Below are 18,984 nucleotides of genomic sequence, written 5' to 3'. Positions count from 1 at the left end.
GTACGTGATACGCACATCATGAGCAGTTTTTAGTCAATGGCGGGAGGGTCGTGGAGCTAGTGATGGTCCCACTGATCCAGCAGAGGCCTCACGTTGCGCAGATACACGGCATCTCGCCAAAGAAACGAGTCCTCCTCTCCAGGAACCCTGTTTTAAATGTCAAAGCCTTGCCAGCGGACAGCCGCAAGGAGAATAAAAAATCCCGCGTGTCCGCCCATGCCCGATAACCGGCTTCTCTCAAATCCCTGCCATATTAAAATGTCAGTGGCTAATCGGCGTACTGACACCTTAACCCCTTCATGGCAAATGGAGTCCGCTGAGCAATGGCAGACACCTACCTACGGAGAAAGCCTTTGCTTATGCGGTGTGTCAGAAGAACAAAAGGAGAAAAGATCCCGACGAGCACCGGACTCAGGTGTCTTGAGACAAAGAGTATGCAGACAGACGACGCTTTATCTAAGGCCCAGCTTTGTCTGTCGGTGGCATGAAAGGTCGAGGAACGTGAATGCATTATGTCCCAAAGCCTTTCCGCAAAAGAAGACATTAAAGGAAGGGGATGTGATTGATCCAACCGGTAACTCATTTCTGTACGTGGCGTATTGGTGGATCGGATCGAAAAGGAGATTATGTGGAAGGAGATGAACTTCTGTTCTGACATCTTGGTATTGTGTTATTACAGCAATTTGAGTTCACCTTTCCATTGTTTAAATATTCCTTCTCTCTCTGCCCCTCACTTCCTCTCCCTCCTTCTTCTCTCCCTCTCTCTATCTCCATCACCACCCTCCAACAGAAGCGACCATACTTTGTCTATCGAGGGTTAAAAGTGGTTTGGGGGTATCTTGTCCAGCACAAACACCAATCATTCAATCAAGAAACAGTTACGTGCTTGTGTTGATCAGACGTCAGTGGATTCAGGGAATTTCCTGGAGCTGCTCCACCTGTGGCTCAAGCTGTCCGCACTCCGTTTGGAGCCGAGTCGGAGTGCGCATTTGCACAGATCATACATTTCCGAGCACTGCTGTTGCTTCACATCAAAAATCTTTCGGAGATGGTCTTGGCTCGGAGGACATCGATGATGTGGAATAATGCAGGAAGAGCTGAAGAAGTTCTGCATATCGGAGGAAGGGATTGCAATAAAGAGGAGAAACCTTTTTAAAAAAAAAATGATTTTTGATGACTTTCTTCTTGAAGGGATCGAATGAAATGCATCGTCATTGAGAGTTGGCAAAATCTGCAGTTTGCATCTTGTTTATGAGAGTTGTAGATCTCCATTCTTGTACTGTATTACAAAGCACATACAAGATAGATAATGTTGTTAACCAAATGGTGATTCCTGTGCTTCTAGAAGCTAAATGACTGTATTCTTCTTTTTTGTTTGTATACATGATTGAGGCTCATGAAAGAGCAAGAGCAGACTGGAAGGGAACAAAATGGAAAGGGGGAAACACCATCAGAGTAAGAGTGAGAGTGGGATCAAGGGAAGGGAGAGAATGACACATGGGGGTGAACAAGCCAACCGACAACTCATCAAAAGAGGTCAGGGAGAGAGAGAGAAAAAAACAATCACAATAACTTGGAAAAAGGGAGTGCTTGAGAATGGGGTTATTTGCGTCGAAGAGACCTGAGGTTGTGGTGAACAGCTATCATGAAGCCCTGGAGTGAAGAACAGGACTGAACAGACTGGGAAAGTTGGTTCCACAGGTGAGAGAAAAGAGGAACAAATGAGTGGAGGTGAGCAGTACACCTGGATTTTGGGAGTTTCACAAGAAGGGGGTTACTGGCAGACCATGTGTACCATGCAGAAATCTGGGAGGGGCAAAACCAAGAGAGGACAAAAAGTGCAAGACCAAAAAAGGAGGTGGGAGAATACAGAGAGGCTACCAATCTGCCTGTTATGTGAGAGTAACAGGCCAAGACACTCAGCTTCGTCGCGGGAGATCCCAATGATTTTGAGGGCCTTGCAAGGTCGAGAAGGGCAAGGTGTGAGACACCAGCCCAGAGGGGAAAGCAATACTCTCTCAAGCTGTGAATAAAGGCCTTGTACATTGTCAAAAGTTCAGATTGGCCAAGGAAGACCTTGCATGACGGAGGATACCCAGTCGGAAGCTGGCTTTTAAGGCCATCTTGGAAATATGGTTTGCCCAAAAAAGGTCATGACTGATGATTCTTTATGATAATCCCATTAATAATGTAAATATTACATCATCTCACCACACAGAGCAAATGTTTGATGGCCAGCAGATGGTATTTTAGTTTGTAATCGTAACTTTGACTTGTCTAGACTGAATTAAATTCCCAACCCGACTATAAACTGCCGGATTGGTGCTTCGCATGTTATAACACAGATCGTGCCATCGCACAGTTGAACATTAAGCTCGGTGGAGTGTCTGATAAAATAAGTTGGTGGAAATTAAAGATCCCACAGTAGTGTCTTCCATGAAAGTAGGAGCGTTATCGCTGACATGCTGAACAAAACCCATATTTCCCACCCTGAAGTACAGGGGACACTGCATCAGCAGTCACCACCGAGCAATGACGTGGACTTGGAATCGATTTCTGTCTCAACAGTCAATATGCATGCGATGTACAAAATGATTAATTTATTCAACACTTTCCCCTTAAACCTGCGCTATCTTTTGCTCCTATTTCATTCTTTCCTGCAGAACCAACTTCTATATTCTCCTGAATCCCACTCTTCCCTCCAGGTCTTCAACAGAGTTGTTCACCACCATCTCTTATCTTCCCCCATCCAAAACCATGATCTTTTCTACCCCCGTTAATCCACCTCCTACTCCTTCAAATTACCTGTTTTCCTTCCAGAAAAAGTCCCTGTCGTGTCCATCTTCTTTCTCCCGTGTTCCCCACCCCACCCCTCTCCCTTCCACAGATCTCCTAATGTCTCTGTTCCCCACTGTTTTGTCCTTCCCTCTCCCACCTCTCTTGTCTCCTGCTCCCCTTGTTATATGTTCTGTGTATTAGCTCTTATACGAGCCTCGACAATGTATGCAACAAAAACCCTACCAGCATGTGGAGTTATCTGTGTCCGGTGGCCTCAGGACTGGGCATTCGGGAGGGACCCGAGTGTTTCCCCTCGTGGGGAAACCCCGGATTCACAACAATATATAAAGAAAGAGAACATGGTAATCTGTGCAAGCAAGAGGGTTGGCCTGGGAAGGGTTGATTTGAATGGAAAAGATAATGGGTAGTGGAATATTTTGTCATTCCAGATCCTCTGTACAGTACTGGAAGCCTTAGATTCTTCTATTACCCAAAGTTCACTGCAATATTCAAGACAGATACTGTATGTACGTCATAATGTACAAGTTCTTACGACCTGAACGGTTCGAAACAAATCCAACACTCGAGCAATGCTGCAAAGCATTGGAACCACTGGTACAAGACATCCGACAACTTATTGAGAGCAATTGTACATCATGGACCAAAGAAGTTAACTTTGCTCATCGACCATGTTGCTCCAAGTGTGTACGAGTAGTTCCGCGTCACTTCCGGTTGTTTGCACACGGCTGTATTTCCTCCTCGGCCAGAACAAGAATAGTGTTTTTTGTGTGTTTTGCGTATTTTGTCATCGTGATTTGTGTCAGGGACTGTGAGACTATTTATAAACGTGTAGTTGTGTTAGTTAGTGAAAGAAGCAGGGGGGTGTTAAGTTTAGCATTGAAGTCATTTGGGGCCTTGGGAGTATGGGGGTGAGAAAGGGTATAAATACAGACTGAGGGACAAAGGAAGAAGAGTTGATAAAATGTGATTGATGCTCAATGTGGGCCACATCAACAATAGGGGAAACAGAGGGTTCTTATTGTTTAAGGAAGTGTAAGGAAATAGCCCGCTTGAGGATAGTGATTACAAGGTTGAAGGAATGGAATAATAATTTGCAGCAAGTAGCAGAATGTGAGAAATTTTGAGCGAATAATTGGTTACGGTTGTGGGGTGAGGTTGCTGAGGACATTGGAAGTGGTGATGGTGCAGCGGGAGCAGGCAGTGGTGAGGGTACAGTGGGAGCAGGCAGTGGTCATGGTGCAGCGGGAGCAGGCAGTGGTGAGGGTGCACCGGGAGCAGGCAGTGGTGAGGGTGCACCAGGAGAAGGCAGTGGTGAGGGTGCACCAGGAGCAGGCAATGGTGAGGGTGCACCAGGAGCAGGCAGTGGTGAGGATGCACTGGGAGAAGGCAGTGGTGAGGGTGCACCGGGAGCAGGCAGTGGTGAGGGTGCACCAGGAGAAGGCAGTGGTGAAGTTCCTTGACTTTGCAAGAAGTCATGGATTTCAGCACCCACAATCTCATCTACAGACTTGGTATTCCAACGCTGGTGGTGTGGCAAAGGAGATTGACCATCTCCTCGTTGATGGTCACTGGAAGATGATCCAGAACAGCAGGGTCTACCAGAGTTACTCAATGCTGACCACCAGCTTGTTGTAGCAACTCTTAAGTTTCAGCTTCAATCCAGGAGATTTGTACCATCCCATCCGAGTCTGGATGTTGGCAAGCTCAAGGATGAGAGCATCACCAGTGGCCAAGTGATTCTCGTACTGCTTAAAGGGGAATTCGCGCATTGCGTTAGTCCAAGCCCATCCCTCGGTGTACTGCTGTTCAAGCAGAGAGTGGTAGGCTCTTGACAGAGGTGTCTGAAGTGAAGACCGCTGGGCCGGTTACTTTTAGCGGTTGTACCAGGCTGATCAACCAGCTGTCAAGTTGGAATGCAGGGGTGTTTCGATCCCTATTGCTGACCTTCCAATCAACTGTGGTCCACCTTCGTTTGTGGAAACACAGGCTGTGGTGAACCGGTTGAAATGGGGTAAAGCTCCAGGGATCTGTGGCATCCATGCTGAACTTCAGGGCTGGTGGAAATGCTGCACTCGTGTCGTTGCATACAGTTCTGTCCTCTGCCTGGAACACAGACATCATCCAAACTGACTGGAAGAGGGGCCTTGTTGTCCCTCTCGGGAGGGGAAGGGTGATCGTCAAGACTGCAACAATGACCCAGGGGTGATGCTGCTCTCAGTGCCGGGCAAGGTCTTTGCCCGGATAATTCTTGATAGGGTTCGCACCATCTGCTTGAGCACCAGTGCCCAGAGCAGTCAGGCTTTACACCAAAGAGGTCAACGATTGACCGTATCCTTGCCCTTTGGTTCCTCATTGAATGCAGACGAGTTTCGACAAGGGCTGCTTGAAGCCTATGTTGATCTCTGTAAAGCATTTGATTCAGTGAATCGGGATGTCCTCTGGAGCATTATTGGTGTTAGTGGGGTGGTGTTCGTGGTTCGCCACCAAAACTGATCGATCTGATGTCTGAACTCTACTCTGGTACTGAGAGTGCTGTGAGATGAGGTGGTACCATCTCTGACTTATTTGCAGTTGTTACTGGAGTTCGGCAGGGGTGTGTATTGGCCCCCACACTTTTCAGCACTTGTATGGACTGGATTTTAGGGAGGTTGTCGGAGAGATCAAGCTGCGGTGCATCGTTTGGGAATGTCAAGATTTCTGACCTTGATTTCGTAGATGATGCAGTCATCTTTGCGGTGACTCGAGATATCCTTTTGGGGGCCCTCGAGTTGCCGAATGAGGAGTCGAAGCTGCTGGGATTACGGGTTTCCTGGGTAAACACGAAGCCCTAATCTTTCAATGACATCTTGGATGCTGTAATCCTGTCTGTAACTGTTTGTGGTGTGGATGTTGAGGTCACGGAGAGATTAATTTACCTTGGCAGTGATATTCATGTCTCTGCTGGCTGTGAGTTAGAGGTCAACAGACGTCGGGGTCGGGCCTGGGGAGTCATGGATTTATTGGATCATGAGGTGTGGTGCTGCCTGTACATGTGCGGGAGGACAAAAGACTGAGTCTTCAGGTCCTTGTTGCTTCCAGTCTTGCTCTATGGATGCGAGACTTGGACTCTGACCAGGGATCTGAGACGGAGACTTAATTGTTTTGGCACCAGGTGTCCGGAGAATGTTTGGCTATTGCTGGTCAGACTTTGTGTCCAACGAGCGGTTGCTGAGAGACTCAAATGAGATTTGTTGCCTGCATGGTCCGTGAGCATGAGCTGCCACTGTGTGGACATATCGCTCGTTTTCCTGACGCTGATCCTGCTAACCAGATTCTCTCAGCAAGGGAGCATCATGAGTGGAGGAGGACAATGGGCCGACCATGTGCCTCATGGTTGCAGCAGATTGCTCAGCATCTCAAGGAGATGGGGATGGGCCAGGCATCTGCCTGGGGGATGGCCAGACGGAGGCCCCTGGAGTACGGGCGGAAAGTGGACGCAGGGACACGCTGCTCTGGCGCTTGCTCCCAAACCTGACCTGACCTGATAATATGCACCGGAGGGTATTGATGGAGTTGGCTGAACAGGTAAGTGAGATGTTAATGGATATTTTCAAAAACTCACTCGAGTCAGGACAGTTACAAATGCAACACCATTACTTAAGAAAGAATCCCGAGAAGAATTGTGGAACTACAGACCTGTTCGTTTGACTTCAGTTGTGGATGAGTTGTTGGAGATGTTAATGTGGGACCAGATGAGGAACCATTTAAATAAATACAAATGAATTAAAGGTAGTCAGCATGGGTTTACAAGCCTGGCGTTGGCTTAGTGGTTGTGGTAGCGGCTTGGGATCCTCGGGTCCTGAGTTCAATCCCCGTTGGGCCGCTGAATTAATACACCAGGAGGTTGACTGAGCCTGTCATCTTTCTGAGGTCGGCAAAATGAGTACCAGTGTACCGGTAAGGGGGACACTGCATCAGCGGCATAGCCGCGTCCCAACCAATGATGCAACCAGCAGCCAAAGGCTGCACTCGATGGAGAGAGATGGGTTTACCAAATGTAGTTCCCGTCTTACAAATCTTTTAGAGTTCTGTTAACTAGTGTTTGATTGGGTAGATGAGGGAAAGGCAGTGGAAATAGTATATCTAGACTTTAAGAAGGCGTTTCATAAGGTACCACATCGGAGGTTGTTAGCCAAGGTAAAGCTTGTGGATGACTGGTCAGGTTGCTAATTGGATTGCAAATTGGCTTTGTGATAGGAAGCAAAGAGTGGCTGTGAGTGGGAGGATGTCTTGCAGGGAGATTGTCAGTCATAGGGTACCTCAGCCATCACTATTAGAACCATTATTATTCATCATTTACATCAATGATTTGGATTGTGGGGTGAAGAGTAAGCTTTCCAAATTTGCAGATGACACAAAGCTTGGAGGTTAGGTGGATAGCAGAGGGGGTGGTGATCAGATTCAGGAGAGTATTGATACTTGTATAGATTGGGCAAAAGATTGGCAGATGTAATTTAACCTGAGCAAGTGTAAGGTGTTGGGGATGGGGAAGAACAATGAAAATAGAGATTACAGGATGTAAGGGGTAATTTTGGAGCGTGTCACACAGGTGAAGGATCTGGGGGTGGTAATAGACATGGGAGGTAAGTAGGCAGCACAGTGCCAGGCGGCTTCAAGTAAAGCAAAGAGGGTTTTAGGCTGTATTCGGAGGGGGATCAATTATAAATCAAAAGACGTGGTGTTAACATTGCACAGGAATTTCGTGAGGGCCACTTCTGGAATATTGTGTGACGTTTTGGTCACCACAACTAAGGAAGGACATAGATGCCAGAGAGAGGGTTCAGCATAGGGCTCTTGGATTGATTCCGGGCCGAGCTCGACTCAGCTATGAGGAGCGGCTGAAGGAGACCGGACTTTATACACTAGAAAGGAGGCGGTTACGAGGTGATATGATGGAGATGTTGAAGATAATGAAGGACATAGACATAATAAGTGCAGAAGAATTATTCAGCAGAGTAGACAGTGATAGGATCAGGGGCCATAGCATGAGAGTGACGAAGAGGAGAGAAAAGATGGTAGTTAGGCAGGGGTCTTTCACTCAGAGAGTGGTGAATTCATGGAATGGCCTCCCTGGAAGGTGGTGGGAACAGAAACAGTCGATAAGTTTAAATTGGAATGAGATAGGAACCTGGAAGTTATGGAGATAGAGGGGTTACAGGGATGTTAGCAGGACTTTGAGGTGGCTTGAACATTGATGGGAGATTGTGTGCATGTATACGGAGTGCTGTTGGTGGGGGTCTCATCAAGGGGTGTTGTGTGGTTGATGTTGTGTGTGTTTTTACTCAAGCCCATGTCCCCTCTCCTGAAAGCAGGGGGGAGGGGGGCGGGGAAACAACACGACAAAAACTACAAATTTTTTTTTGCATTTTCTTATTTGATCTTGTGTTGATAAATTGGTGTGGTGTTGAAGTGGCACAGGCATGATTGATCGGCTGAATGGCCTCCACCTGTGTCTAATTTCCTTGGGATTCCTTGTGATAAATCGCTGACTGTGAAGACTACGGACACTGCCGTGGAGACTTCACGAAACATGTCTGCAAGAACGAAGTCGATGCACGGCACCTATTGACGAGACATCTACACCAACCGGGCGAAACTCTTGACGAATACCTGCGTGAATTGAAGCATTTGAGTTCCCATCGTGTGCTGCCTTCTTAGCTGCTGGTCACATCGCTGGTTCGAGGTGCGGCTATGCCGCTGATGCAGTGCCCCTCTTACCAGTATACTGGTGCTCATTTCGCTGACCTCGGAAGGATGACAGGCTGAGTCAACCCCCTGTTGTTAATTCGCTGGCCAACGGGGCTCAAACTCAGGACCCTAGGATCACAAGCCACCACCCTAACCGTGAAGCCAACAGCAGGCAGCATTTGAGTGGAGACTGTAATTACAAGCCTGTCACTGCTGAGAAATACAAGGAGGAATCCGGTCGGGATGCCTTCATAAGTGGATTGCAGTCTCACGTTGTTCGCCAACAGCTCCTTGAGAATAAAATGTTAGATCTCATGACAGCTTTTGACCAGTCTTGGGCGCTTGATCAAGTGCAGAGATGTTCCGAGCCACATACGGCACCTGTAACACCCCTGAATGCTGTCATAACTTCTTCGGTAGATAGACCTACTGTATTGCCGAAGCCAAAACAAGGACTTGCCCCACATCCTCTTCCAGATGTCTCTCAAGTAGTTGCTGCTGCTGGAAAGCAACAGAAGTGCTTTTTATGTGGGACCTTTCAACACCCTTGACGAGTCTGTCCTGCTCGGGATGCTGTGTGTAATAAATGTGGGAAAACAGGACATTTTGCGAAGGTTTATAGATCGACTGAACTTGGGACTGCAGCCTTGCTCCACACCCCAACTCCAGCTACAATATCCGCTGCGTTGGTTGAAAATCTATTTAAAGCAATCGTTAACATGCTTGTAAATGGTAAGATGCACTTTTGGACAAAGGGAGCTTGGAAAGTTTTGTTTGCCAAAGGCTGGTTGATGCAGACTGACTTTGTGTCCAACCTGGTTCAGGTGGAGTATCAATGGGATCTACCTCGTTGTCGACTAGAATAGGTGGACATTGTTTAGTGAACCCTGAGCTGAAGGGCAGTGCATACCATGATGTTCGACTTTCCATCTGACCTGATCTTTGTAGCGATGTAATCCTCGGCTTCCACTTGGGTACCAGGTGCGAGGGAGTACCTGCACATTGCTTAGCTGACTCGGACGTTCCACCGAAGCATTATAGCGCCTGCCTCTGCCTCTCTGTAGTCTCTCCACTCTCAACCCGCACCATTAAATTGTCTATTTGTGTACACTGTACATACATTATTTCAATCATGTTCCGTCTCAATTTGTTCATTTTTTTGATCTCCGATATGTACTTAAGTGGTTATGAGACTTGGTGGTGTAATAATTGGAGCATGTGCTCTCAGTCTGGGAGGTCATTGGTTCAAACCCCGACTGAGTCATCCCAAAGACTTAAAAAAAATTGTACATGCTGCTTCCTTTTGCTTGACACTCAGCATTAAAAGGATAGAGCATGAACAATTCCCGTTAGTTGGCATCCATGGGGAGGAGGAAATTCCTCTTTAGGAGATGCCCCACTGAGTGCGGTGAGTAAAGCGGTGCCATTGTTGTGACGTTGCTGGTACCTAGGATGTCCTGAGAAGTGATGGCACTTCCCCCATGCTCAGTGGGTGTGTTAAGTGTTTGTCTCGTCAGTATGTCCGTGTGTGTGGGGGAGGCAGCTCGATTTTGAACCTTCGACCTTGTATTAAAAAAAAGAAAAAAAGTGAAGGTTAAAATAAGTTTGGGTGACCAATAGTTTTCCCTTGGCAATACATCCATCCCCCATGATATCACGATGTATATGGGAAAACCTTATCGGAATAACGTCGTTTCGTACGACGTCGCAGATTTTTATATGACGAAGTCATGAAGATTTCAGTCTGAACTCAAACTATAAATAAACAACGATACTAGTACCATCACTCACTTACCAGTGACAAAATATTTGCTACAGAGCACGGCTTGTTTCTCTGGACTCCAGCGATTCCCAGTTTTGGTTAATACGCTCTGTACGGCATTCGACCACTTGTCCCATCTTTCAGGGTCTTTCTTTCTGGAAGGAAACTTGAAGAAAGATAACTTTTCTCCTTTTTTGAGGTTGTGTTTGGTACAAAACACAGCTTCACAGCTTTTCCTCGTCTCAAAAGGCTGAAGCATTGGTACAAACAAATCAAAAATCTAAAAATGTAGGATATACTTACGGGTGGATGCATTTGCAATTGTACCGGTCGTGATACGACAGTGTGTGGAACTCAGGGTTACTGAGTCAAACTACGACCAACATGACAAAAAATAAATGGCGTTCAAATCGTTGCGAAGGAGCTGTTCACTCTGCTAAAATGGCGACGGCCGTTGCTCACCGGAAGTTACCCAAAGTTGTGTCCACCTATTGCCTGTCCGAGCTTGCTTCATTTGGAGGTCCACCCTGGGGATGTGGCAATATGTTTCCCGGAGGTGCTTGATTACATTATTTGTTTAAAATGAGAGGCCCGAGTTCAGATTGTCCCTTTCTTTATTACATCTCTATGATCTACCTGTTTTCTGCGTTCCCCAAGTGTGATCGCCATGTTCAATTAATAAGCCGAGCCAATCAAATATTTGATGTTTGTGCTGCAGGGCTCAACGCCCCCAGCCCTCCCTTTACCCCCAGAAATGAAACCCCACCACACCTCCACTAAAAATTACCCACCCCCCCCAACCCACTGGAAATGAACCCTCCCCTATCCTCCCAGATATTCGCTCAGTGCACACGATCAGCGCCATAACACAAACCCCTAACAGCTCCAACACAGCACTCATATCCATTTCCCTCTTTTGTAAAAGTTTGGATTGTGGGACTGTAGGTTAGCGATTGTGGTTTTGTGCAGCCCCGTACTTTCAGTTTTTTGAGAACGCCATAAATTCCTGCTATATATATATATATATATATATTTTTTTTTTTTTTTTCTCTCTCTCTCTCTCTCTCTCTCTCTCTCTCTCTCTCTCTCTCTCTCTCTCTCTCTCTCTCTCTCTCTCTCTCTCTCTCTCTCTCTCTCTCTCTCTCTCTCTCTCTCTCTCTCTCTCTCTCTCTCTCTCTCTCTCTCTCTCTCTCTCTCTCTCTCTCTCTCTCTCTCTCTCTCTCTCTCTCTCTCTCTCTCTCTCTCTCTCTCTCTCTCTCTCTCTCTCTCTCTCTCTCTCTCTCTCTCTCTCTCTCCAGCATGTGCCATAAAAGTCATTTTACGATTATGAGATTGAATAACTAAGTGGAGCATGGCCGCAATAGGATCATGGTGGATGTATTGCTCAGACAGATTTTACAGCAGGCACCGATAAAACTTGATAAAAATGGCTGAATAATTAGAAGATGGACTATTATTCTCAAAGTGCGTCAAGCAATTGAGAGCGAATGGCTTTATCTGCAGGATTTCATCAGGCACGGAAAGTGATTGGCCTGTGTTGATTGCTTCTGATGGGGACCCCGAAAGTACATTCAGTCGGTGTTCACCACGAGGCGGGGCCATGCACAAGGGGCGCAAACCTTCTGAAGGCTGCTGTGCCAGGTGACAAGGTGAGCTCGTTATAAAGATAAGATAATGTACAGTATTTCAGGTGAAAATACCATCTGGAGTCACAGGTGAGAGAGATGATGGAACAAACGTCGTATTACCCTGATAAAGGTGTGGTGCATTGTCCCCTGTGGTGATAAATGGTAGTGGCATGGTAAGTATGTATTGATGTAAGTATGTACGGTATAATTTTAAGCCAGAAGAATTTCCAAGTGGATAGGGAATGGGGAAGGGTATCTCGATGGTGCCAAAAGGTTTTCCAAGTAATCATTTAATGTACGATATGTAAATTTGTAAGGAGAAAAAGTTGCAGATTTCTTTGTGTCGTCCTGTTTAAGCTTTATCTTTAACCTCAATAACAAAATCAAAGTAACCTCGTTATTGTAGAAGTAGAGTATTTTGACGTCAAATAGTTTTCATATCAACAAAGAGGTGATAATCAAAACAATGACAGGTTCTGATTAACTGTTAAAGTGAATTTAATAACCCGTGGGTAGTTAATAGCTCATATGGTATAATTAACTCGATAATGGAACGATGCGTACTGTGTAGGTGATATTAATGTGTTAATATAAAAACTATTTTATGCGATAATACCTGTATAATAATGAGGTTACTTTGATTGTTGGAAAGATTAAAGATAAAGCTTTATATTAACCGGACTATACAAATAAATCTACATTAAGATATCCTATGGTAATAAATAGTATCCTATGGTAAGAAAAGATATCCTACGGTAATAAAATATATCCAATGGTAATATAAGATATCTATCCATCCATCCATTGGGACCATACTCTGTGCAGAGCGTTGGTGCTGCCGAAGCAGTCTCCTTGGCTATTGGGCACAATCTTGGACGGGTCACCACTCCAACACAGGATACCAGCAAGCTGGCACTCATGTTGCTGACCTCGGAAGGATGACAGGCAGGGTTCACCCCACCTGGTATTAATTCAACAGCCGAGTGGGATTTGAACTCAGGATCATTGGATACCAAGCCCACCACCAAAACCATTAAGCCAACACCAGGCATATATAAGATATCCTATGGAAGTGAAAGATATCCTACGGTAATAAAAGATATCCTATGGTAATAAATAGTGTCCTATGGTAATGAAAGATATCCTATGGTAATAAAAGATATCCTATGGTAATGAAAGATATCCTATGGTAATAAAAGATATCCGATGGTAATAAAAGATATCCTATGGTAATAAAAGATATCCTATGGTAATGAAAGATATCCTATTGGTAATATAAGATATCCTATGATAATAAAAGATATCCCATTGGTAACATAAGACATGCTATGATAATAAAAGATATCCTATGGTAATATAAGATATCCTATGATAATAAAAGATATCCCACTGGTAATATAAGATATCCTATGATAATAAAAGATATCCGATGATAATATAAGATATGCTATGATAATAAAAGATATCCCATTGGTAATATAAGACATTCTTTGATAATAAAAGATATCCTATGGTAATATAAGATATCCTATGATAATAAAAGATATCCGATGGTAATATAACATATCCTATGATAATAAAAGATATCCTATGGTAATATAAGATATCCTATGATAACACTGAACAACAAATTTCAAAAAATTTTTTTTACTGGAGATGTGTAAAGTGATTAAGACTAATTTGGGTACGCTGATTTCAAAAATCATAACCGTTTTGCTGTATCACGTCAGGATTTTCAGGAACAGAAATATTCCCATTGCCTAGAAGTCAGGATTTCAATGAAATTTACATATGTCTTTAACATGTCTATTTCGTACAATTGTTGTTAACTTGTGTTATATTTCTTTCTTTCAGATAAAGATGAGTAGGCGTTCCTGTACCAATCATCCTGACAACTTCTGTTATGTCTGTGGTCGGTATACCAAAAAAGATCAACAGCGAAGTATATCTACAGCAGTGAAAATGAAGGCCGCCTACTTTCACTACTTCGGGTGTAAGGTGGGGGACCAAGAACAGAGCTGGGCACCACACATCTGCTGCACAAGCTGTCACACAACCTTGACTCAGTGGTTGGTGGGCAAGCGTGCGAGCATGCCATTTGCGGTGCCCATGATATGGCGTGAGCCGCAGAATCATCATGATGATTATTATTTCTGCTGCACAAGCATCGCCGGCTTCAACAAGAAGAATAAAGGTCACATCAAGTACGCTGACTGCGTCTCTGCTCGTAAACCTGTGCCTCATGATGACGAGAACCCCGTTCCAACACCTCCAGCTGATCAGAACATAGCTGTAAGCAGTGGTGAAGAGGATGGTGATGATGAACCTTTTGAACCCGACACTCAAGAATCACACCTTCTGAACCAGGGAGACTTAAATGATCTTGTAAGAGATCTCTCGCTGTCAAAGGCGAAGAGCAGAGCTGCTTGGATCAAGGCTGCAGCAGTGGAATCTACTTGAACCTAACACCAAGATATCCTTGTTCCAGAGCACGTCACAGAGACATGGCTGAGTTCTTTGAGATGGAAGACACGATGACATTCTGCAGTGACATCAACGGTCTGTTGAAAGAACTTGGGTGTGATCATGATCCTGCAGACTGGCGCCTCTTCATCGACTCGGGAAGAACAGCTTGAAGGCTGTTTTGCTCCACAATGGCAACGAGAAACCATCAGTCCCACTGGCTCACGCGTTCGGCATGACAGAGACCTATGAGACTATGCAGCAGCTGCTTGATTCCATCAAGTACAATGACTTCAACTGGCACATCTGCGGAGACTTGAAAGTGGTGGCGCTGTTGTTAGGGCTGCAGTCAGGCTACACGAAATACATGTGCTTCCTTTGTCTCTGGGATAGCAGAGACGACAAGAATCACTGGACGAAGAAAGATTGGGAAGAGCGAAAAGAGCATGTACCTGGTCGACACAACGTGAAGCATGTCGCCCTTGTCGACCCAGCCAAGGTTTTCCTTCCACCACTCCACATAAAGCTCGGCTTGATGAAAAGTTTTGTACGGGCAATGGATCTGAATGGGCGTGGGTTTTTATACCTCAAGGAAAAGTTTGGCAACACCTTGTCGGAGGCCAAGATCAAGGCTGGTGTCTTTGTTGGACCGCAAATCCGACAGATTATGAAGGATGAAACTTTTCCGACAACTCTAAACCCCAAAGAGCTGGCAGCGTGGAGGAGCTTCAAAGCTGTGACGGACAACTTATTGGGGAACGAGCGCGCGGAACGAACTATGAAGAAATAGTGCAGCAGCTGCTGGAGTCCTTCAGGAAACTTGGCTCCAGGATGTCCCTGAAAATCCATTTCCTACACCAGCACCTGAACTTCTTCCCTGACAACTTGGGAGCAGTCTCGGACGAGCACGGCGAGCGATTCCACCAAGAGATTTCACTCATGGAGACGTGTTACCAAGGGCGGCACAACCCGAACATGATGGGCGATTTCTGCTGGTTCCTGCATCGTGAAACTGACACAGAGCAGCACAAACGCAAAGCCAAATGCCTAAAGCATTTTTAATTACATTCTAGTGGAGTTTTTCTGTAATTTCTATAATTTTGAAGCATTCATGATGAAATAAATGAATGAATGAATTTTTGTAAATTTCATTGAAATCCTGACTTCTAGGCAATGGGAATATTTCTGTTACTGAAAATCCTGACGTGATACAGCAAAACGGTTATGATTTTTGAAATCAGCGTACCCAAATTAGTCTAAATCACTTTACACATCTCCAGTAAAAAATTTTTGTTGTTCAGTGTAATAAAAGATATCCCATTGGAAATATAAGACATTCTTTGATAATAAAAGATATCCTATGGTAATATAAGATATGCTATGATAATAAAAGATATTCTATGGTAATATAAGATATCCTATGATAATAAAAGATATCCTATGGTAATATAACATATCCTATGGTAATATAACATATCCAATGATAATAAAAGATATCCTATGATAATAAAAGATATCCCATTGGTAATATAAGATATCCTATGATAAGAAAAGATATCCTATGGTAATATAACATATCGTATGATAATAAAAGATATCCTATGGTAATATAACATATCCTATGATAATAAAAGATATCCTATGATAATAAAAGATATCCTATGATAATAAAAGATATCCCATTGGTAATATAAGATATCCTATGATAAGAAAAGATATCCTATGGTAATATAACATCGTATGATAATAAAAGATATCCTATGGTAATATAACATATCCTATGATAATAAAAGATATCCTATGGTAATATAACATATCCTATGATAATAAAAGATATCCCATTGGTAATATAACATATCCTATGGTAATCTATATTAATATTTCGGCACGCCCCTTTCTTTGTTCCACCATCAGATTTTTGTTACTGCATGAAATGAAACAAGATTTGGCACATATACTAATGATATTATTGTCTTCCTTAAGAGGCCCCTCAAAATTCGTTTTGATGCATTTTCACAAACTCCAACGGATTCCATTCAAATTCGGTACGATTATGGCTTTTGGTCCAACTTCGGTCATTGGCTATAAATTTTTTCCATAACACTTCCGATATTCGAAAAAAATCGATAAATCGATATCCCTTATGGGATTTTCCATTCAAATCCACTCAAGTTTAAGGCCTACGGGGGACGCAAATTTCCACTTTGCCCTGGGCGCTGTTTACCTCCGCTACGCCAAGCTGTTAAGGTTAGGGTTAGGGTTAGCTACCCTAACACTAACCCTAACCCTAACAGCTAACCCTAACCCTAACAGCTAACCCTAACCCTAACAGCTAACCCTAACCCTAACCCTAACCGCTAACCCTAACCGCTAACTCTAACCCTAACTGCAACCCTAACCGCTAACCCTAACCGCTAACCCTAACCGCTAACCCCTAACCGCTAACAGCTAACCCTAACCCTAACCCTAACAGCTAACCCTAACCCTAACGGCTAACCCTAACCCTAACTGCAACCCTAACCGCTAACCCTAACCCCTAACCGCTAACAGCTATTCAGGAAATTTGCAAGAAAGCCCGGGCAACACCGTGCTTTATTGCTAGCCCGAGCAACGCCGGGCATTACTACTAGTATAAGATATCCTCCGGTAAAACAGTGCATTCAGAAAGTATTGACACCCCTCTGCTTTTGTCACATTTTGTTGTTACAGCCTGAATTTAAAATGGAGTAAATTTAAATTTTTTGTCACTGATCAACACAAAATACCCAATAATAACAAAGTTAGAACACGTTTTTAGAATTTTTTTACAAATTAATTAAAAACTTACAGCTGGAATGTTTTGCATCAATAAGTATTCAACCCTTTGAGTGAAATCTTTGTCAAAGCACCTTTCGCAGTGATTACAGTTTTGAGTGTTCTTGGGTATGTCAGTATCAGATTTGTACATCTGGATTTGGGGATTTTCTCCCATTCTTCCTTACAGATTTGCTCAAGCTCTGTCAAGTTGGATGGAAGTGTCAGTGAACAGCAACCTTCAAGTCCTTCCACAGATTCTCAATGGGATTCAGGTCTGGGCTTTGGCTGGGCCTCTCAAGGACTTTCACATTCTTGTTCTGAAGCCATTGCAGTGTTGCTTTGGCTGTATGCTTGGGGTTATTGTCCAATTGGAACGTAAATCTTCACCGCAGTCGAAGGTCTTTTGCACTCTGAAGCAGGGTCTCTTCAAATATTTTTCTTATTTGGCTCCATTCATTGTTCCCTCTATCCTTACAAGTCTCCCAGTCCCAGCCATGGAAAAGCATCCCCATAGCACGATGCTACCACCACCATGCTTCACGGTAGGGATGGTGTTAGATGGGTGATGAGCTGTGCTCAGTTTCCGCCAGACGTAGTGCTTTGCATTCAGGCCAAAGAGTTAAATTTTCATCTCGTCAGACCACAGCATCTTTTTCCTCTTTCTCAGTCTTTCACGTGCCTCTTTGCAAGCTCCAGGTGTGCTGGCATGTGCCTTTTGCTCAGGAGTGGCTTCTGTCGAGCCACTCTCCCATGAAGCCAAGATTTTTGAAGTGCTGCAGAGATTGTAGTCCTTCTGGCAGATTCTCCCATCTCAGCCAAGAAACTCTGTAGTTGTCAGAGTGGTCATTGGGTTCTTGGTCACCTCCCTGACCAAGGTCCTTGTTGTCCAGTTGCTTTGTTTGGTTGGACGGCCAGCTCTAGGAAGAGTCTGGGTAGTTCCATATTCTTTCCATTTCCTAATGATAGAGCTCAATGTGCTCTTGGGAACTTCCAACGCTCTAGAAATTGTTTCATACCCCTCCCCAGATCTATGCCTCCTCAGAGTTCTATCTGCGGACAGTTCCTTGGACTTCATCTTCGAGTTTCTGCTCTGACGTGCACTGTCAACTGTGGGACCTTGTATAGAAAGGTGTATTTCTTTCTAAATCAAGTCCAATCAATTGAATTGGTCACAGGTGGACTCCAATCAAGTTGAAGAGACATCCCAAGGATGATCAAAGGAAATTGGATGCACTTGAGCTCAATTTGGAGCGTCGTAGCAAAGGGGTTGAATACTTATTAACGCAAGACATTTCAGCCTTTCATTATTTATTAATTTGTAAAAATTTCTCAAAACATGTTTTCACTTTGTCATCGTGGGGTATTACATGTAGATTGGTGACAAAAATTTCAATTACTCATCCCCACTCCACCACTCCCACCCCTGCCCCCCACCTCCCCCAGTAAATCTAAGTTGATAAACCATGAGATCAAATTAATGTGGTGCAAATGTAGTGCATGAGACTTGATGGACCAAATGGCCTCCTCCTGCATCATCATTCCTTGTGTGTCCTTATGGAAAGATTTTCTCAAATTCCAAACATCTATGGAGTTCCATGAAGGGAAGTGAAAATGAACCAGCATACTGATCAAATACGTCTTTTCTTTTCTCTCAACCAGTCACTCAGCTACATACTTTGGCCAATGCATGCACAGGAAAATAAAGGCTCCACTCATTTCAAACAATCATTGGCTCCTCATTCAATGCCCTTTCTCAATTTAAATGCAAATGGTGACCAGTGCATCATTTCAGACGTGAATAAAAGGGGT

At 44.3% G+C, this 18,984-nt stretch overlaps 1 protein-coding gene and 1 long non-coding RNA gene across 2 annotated transcripts in view; one reads left to right on the top strand and one right to left on the bottom strand.

Moving 5' to 3' along the window:
* LOC147027389 (double-stranded RNA-specific editase 1-like) overlaps nt 1-18,984 on the bottom strand; it is a 266,163-nt gene that overhangs the window by 12,947 nt on the left and 234,232 nt on the right. The gene's annotated exons all lie outside the window — the stretch shown is intronic.
* LOC147027390 (uncharacterized) overlaps nt 1-18,984 on the top strand; it is a 76,332-nt gene that overhangs the window by 51,740 nt on the left and 5,608 nt on the right. The window contains exon 3 of the long non-coding RNA XR_015057025.1: nt 11,792-11,937. This is a non-coding gene — a long non-coding RNA (uncharacterized LOC147027390). The remainder of the gene's footprint in view (nt 1-11,791; nt 11,938-18,984) is intronic.

The sequence above is a fragment of the Eptatretus burgeri genome, chromosome 4 (assembly GCF_056783735.1).
Source record: "Eptatretus burgeri isolate ZD-2024b chromosome 4, Ebu_testis_v1, whole genome shotgun sequence".
In the NCBI taxonomy this organism is placed as follows: Eukaryota; Metazoa; Chordata; class Myxini; order Myxiniformes; family Myxinidae; genus Eptatretus; species Eptatretus burgeri.
Note: the sequence above shows the minus strand (reverse complement) of the source record. Positions and strands in the feature narration are given on the sequence as shown.